At 31.9% G+C, this 5,468-nt stretch overlaps 1 long non-coding RNA gene across 1 annotated transcript; it reads right to left on the bottom strand.

Moving 5' to 3' along the window:
• Positions 1-2,269: 2,269 nt before the first annotated feature.
• Positions 2,270-3,736, bottom strand: LOC137635782 (uncharacterized). The gene is made up of 3 exons (XR_011042778.1): positions 3,660-3,736; positions 2,789-2,979; positions 2,270-2,592 (listed from the first exon to the last, which is right to left on the bottom strand). It is a non-coding gene; the product is annotated as an uncharacterized lncRNA (long non-coding RNA).
• Positions 3,737-5,468: the final 1,732 nt, after the last annotated feature.

Raw genomic sequence — 5,468 nt, 5'->3', positions numbered from 1 at the left:
CACAAAACACAGCCTTGCCTTTGTGCGTCATATTCTTTGAGGTTATATATAAGATTTTTGAGAGACTGAAATGGCATTTTGAGTGATATAAACTAAGGGAATTAAACCTGTTCTCCTGAATGAAAGTCTGGTCAATATTTGATAGGTGTACATCATTTTTCGTTCGTTAAAATACCCAGTGAAGGACACACCTTGGCTCAGTGACGATAGTAGACCTGCTTTTTATGAGAAACAGTTGACTTTCATCTCTTTTTGGAAGGATAACAGATCAGATTTGTCTGTTCAGTTATTCCATCATATCCAGGGGATTTCCATAGTTGTTTTTTTAATAGCAGCTTCGACTTCAAACACACTGAACTCATTCATGCGCACTTCAATGTCATTATTTTCAGGTATTTATCAAATTATTCCCCGAGTATCTCCTATTTATGACCCGACTAAAACGTTCCATTCAACGTTGCCTTTCTTTATCTTCTGTTATAACAGATCCATTTCTCTTTGATGGGTGTAAGTTGTTTCTTCTTTGCCCCTACAGCGAATTCATAGCTCTGATTCTTACACCATTGCCACGCCCTGAATTCATAACTTTGTCAGCCCCATCTGCTTTTGTGTCTAAGTATTCTTTCTAGTCATTCCTGACTTTGACTTCACTACTAATATGGGAATACTTAGCATATTCTACCTTGTAAATTTCATTACGTCCTCTGAAACTTTACACAATCAATCAAGGTTTCCTTTTTATAGTATGTCATTATTTGATATCCATGGTATTCTTGTAACTGACTGATGTGTTCTAAGAATCACACCGTTCTCTAGTATATGTACTATGGCAAAAATCTTTTTACTACAATAGTAATTTAATAGAACTGGTTCCATAACAAGAATTCCTGATATTTATGCTATAAACTAGTTTCCAGTTCCATCAATTTGGGAAATTATAAAACCTTTATGGAATTCTAAACTGATATGGAGTGCCATGCTCTCTCCCAGAAGATAGCAACCACTTTCCTCCATCGAAGGCTTTTTTTCGATTCCAGTCAGTTTTTCAATGAGTGCACACATATCCAGGCCATATTTAACAACTGCAAAACTCTGCTCTCATTTCCCATCAATTAAATTTGACTTAATTTCCATAAAACATAAATTACCGATTTTCAAACTTTAAACTTATTTACTAGAGTTTATATTTAGTACCCTTCTCCCATTAAAGGGCTGCACGGGCCATTTCTAACATCTGTCCACTGAAGGCCACTGATGCTCTCTAACTCTCTCATCAAGTTTGCTGAAAACCTTTATGAAAAGTTAGAGAGTAAAGAATGAAGCGTATATAAATAGAGATGTATTATACATACGTACAAATGTATATATACATGTGTATAGTTACTCTTCTGGTAACAACGAGTATAGAGAATGTCCTCAAAAGATTTTGTACATAAAGGAGACAAAAACCTAAAGTTAAACCATCTTTTTATTTGAAAAAAGAAAAACGAATACCAAAACAAAACAGCTTACTATCAGAACAAAGTAAAAAATACTATTGAAACAAATTACAACCCAAGCAGCAAACTGTACCCCAGTAGTAATGACAAACTAACAGTTCAAACTATCATAGATTTCATGAGAATGCATAAGGAGGAACAATCAAGAAACCAGAGTTTATCAATATTTCATAACGTCCTCCTCCTTAACAGGGGACAGCATTATGGATCGAAGTAATAAAATAAGATCCAAGAATCTTTATACACGAAGAATTATATACGTTAACAAACTTTAAAAAATCTTTGATGTATGTTTGCAAGAAAGTTATTTTTTTATATGCAATATCCCAATGTTATAGTACTGTAGGTCACAATTTGCCTTTAATAGGTTTTAAATTTTATTTACAAAACAATGGATTATTCAGGAAAAACTTCATACTCTGAAATGATTATTTATTAAATATTTAAATTAAATTTTAATATGAAAAAGCCCAAAACTTCACAACTATAATCTAGGAACTGAGGAAGCTTCATGGATTATTCAGGAAAAACTTCATACTATGAAATGATTATTTATTAAATATTTAAATCAAATTTTAATATGAAGCCTAAGACTTCTCCACTATAATCTAGGAACTGAGGAAGACTATTTGACTTAAAAAACGGGCTTATTAAAATAAATTCTGGAACAAAACTGTTCCTATACCCACATCATTGTTATAATAAACTGTCGAATTCAGGTGCCTTCAACATGAAACTTGGAAAAAAGATTTTGATAGCTTCAAAGGCACGTTGATAATCATCTGTCCACTTCAGTCAATCTTAGGAGCTGATAAAAACCTAGGTGCAGCAACTTAAAAGTTCGGACAGGACCTCCGGTTATTCCAGCCATACCAATAATACCAAGCACTGCAGTGTTTATAGGAGTAGGCAATTCTTTGTGGTATGTAACGTCAGCATCCTTTGGTGCAACTATTCCGCTCCTAACATCATGAGTCAAGTTACAAGACACTTGGTAATTTTTTTGGAAGATTGACCATCATAGGTGAAGAAACATCTCCCTCGATATCCTTCATCCCGTAATTGTGTGCAGTCATCAATGACACTTACCCATCTGAAAAAGAAATTAAACTTTAAAGTTGCAACAGCATCTGTAATTTCAAAGGGAAGAACCGTATTGAAATGATACCTACAGATTAAAGAAAGACAAACTTAATTTTAGTCATGAATACTTAGTATTAATCCTTTTGATATTAAAAATGTGGCATTTGCAACAAAAATTATGTAGATAATAGACAAGAACACTTAACTGGTTTTGGACTAGGATGCAGGGCGAGAACCAGGTGTCACTGTTCCGCCATCTCATTCCATATAAGAAACTAGTAAGAAGTTCCATAGCTTCTGTCTTAAGAAAGTAATTGTATGGTCTCCCTCCGACAGACTGGATTACTCCCAGGCTTCAATACCATATGTGAAGCCGCAGGTGAAGGTAGCGGTAAATCTGAAATAATATTAATCAAACTCAATAACAGCATAAATACCACGCTGAGGGACCTGGTAAATGTATTGAAGGTCCTGCAAGATTAGAAGGTCGGAATTACAGTCAATCTTCTATGGTAGTAAGAATTTAATTCCATCTTAAGCGGTAATGTTAAAACTAATTTCCACTACCTTCATATAATATCTTCATGAGATTCACAACTAGTTTAGGGTTTAAAATCTTCCAGGTGTGTAATGTTAATTAAAATTCCTTTTATATTATAAAATCTGCAAAGTCTAGTGGGATACTTCTAACAATTGCTAAAAGACTATTCTCTTAAGTGACACATTTAACCCACTTGACAAAATAGTTAATCAAAGTAAGAGCATATTCGACACTATTTTTGTTAGTTTTAAAAAGTTACGAATGCTCCTTCGAATATATTCAGTGAGCAGCTTTTACTACTTACAAGCAGCCTCAGAGGTTCTTAACCAGCATGGTTAGATTAAAATAAAAAGGTAATTCGACCCTTAAACTTCAAGACACTGAACTAAAAGGGGTTACTTCTCTGATGGCACAAGATATAAACAAATAAATAAACCATGTACATGCAAATACCAAAACACCACCTATCACAAACGAAAAATGCTAATACAATACAGTAAAGACATAAAATAAAGTTTCTTGCTGGGACAACTTACTAAATACTGCTGATCCTTTGAGAGTAATCCTTAACACTTCCACAGAACAAGTGAATCTAAATCTAATACAAATTCTAACTTCCAAAGAAGACTAAACTTCACTCCAGCAAGGAGAACTAAATACAAACAAAATCACTGTTCAAACAAGGATTACAGAGTAAATGCTATGAAAGTACAGTTAAGGGGAAACTACTCGAAAAAGACAAAATAAATATTATTTGACATTATTAAGCTAGCATAATGTTATGTATACAATATATATATATATATATATATATATATATATATATATATATATATATATTATATATATATATATATATATATATATATATATATATATATATATATATATATATATATATATATATATATATATATATATATATATATATATATATATATATATATATATATATATATATATACAGAATATCCAAACAGCTAAATTCCTTACATTTTATCTATTTTTGCTGATCAGTTAAACGACCAACAGTGATTTGATTTATGTCAAAACTTTGTCAATATATTTCATAACTGAATGGTAAAGGTTTAAGATTTTAGCTTACCAATTTGCGTGTCAAAACTCTTCAAGATAAAGGAATGAAGTCTACAGTCAAAATGACGAACTCCATTTGTTTGAATATATTTTCTATGACGTCATGGTTGTAAACAATAAGGGAAATAGAAATCTCAACGAATTTAAAACTCTTGCATTAATTAAGATCATTTGATGTTTGTTAGACGTCTTATAGTAACATTCAATAGTCGTAGATGAGCTAAACTTTATAAAGAAACAAGCCTTTGATCATATAATTGTATCAGAGGTTGTGACAACCATTTCCATTTTCAGTTAGATTTACTCTTTACATGTGTTTACAAGCTGCAGGATAGCACGAGAAATAACGGAAAATATAGGTTAGCCCAATTGGGAGACCATATGTAAATCATTATTTCTCATTTCATTTGATTTCTCAAATTTTCTATCAATTTATGGTACATACTTGAGAGTAATGAACCCAAAAACTGAATGTTCCTTTAAAGGAACATGATGGAGCCACATGCAGCAGACATTGCCTTCATTTTCATTTCTATTGGATTACCTTAGGACCATATAGCACACCTAATGTCGTTTTATATAATGCCCAACAAGAACTTAGTTATATGATAAATAACCTAACCTGATAGTTACCTAAAGACATTAAAGAATATTAGATAGCCTTACCTAACCTAACTAAACCTAGGCTACCTTAAAATAGGATATTTTACCCACATATACTTATATAACTAAGCATACCTAACCTAACTAAACCTAGGCTACCTTAAAATAGGATATTTTTACCTAGATAAACTTATATAACTAAGCATTCCTAACCTAACTAAACCTAGGCTACCTTATAATAGGATATTTTTACCCAGATAAACTTATATAACTAAGCATACCTAACCTAACTAAACCTAGGGTACCTTAAAATAGGATATTTTTACCCAGATATGCTTACATAACTAAGCATACCTAACCTAACTAAACCTCGGCTTCCTTAAAATAGGATATTTTTACCCAGATAAACTTATATAACTAAGCATACCTAACCTAACTAAACCTAGGGTACCTTAAAATATGATATTTTTACCCAGATAAACTTATATAACTAAGCATACCTAACCTATCTAAACCTAGGGTACCTTAAAATAGGATATTTTTACCCAGATATACTTACATAACTAAGCATGCCTAACCTAACTAAACCTAGGGTACCTTGAAATAGGATATTTTTACCCAAATAAACTTATATAACTAAGCATACC

The sequence above is a fragment of the Palaemon carinicauda genome, unplaced genomic scaffold, assembly GCF_036898095.1.
Source record: "Palaemon carinicauda isolate YSFRI2023 unplaced genomic scaffold, ASM3689809v2 scaffold173, whole genome shotgun sequence".
NCBI classification, from domain to species: domain Eukaryota; kingdom Metazoa; phylum Arthropoda; class Malacostraca; order Decapoda; family Palaemonidae; genus Palaemon; species Palaemon carinicauda.
Note: the sequence above shows the minus strand (reverse complement) of the source record. Positions and strands in the feature narration are given on the sequence as shown.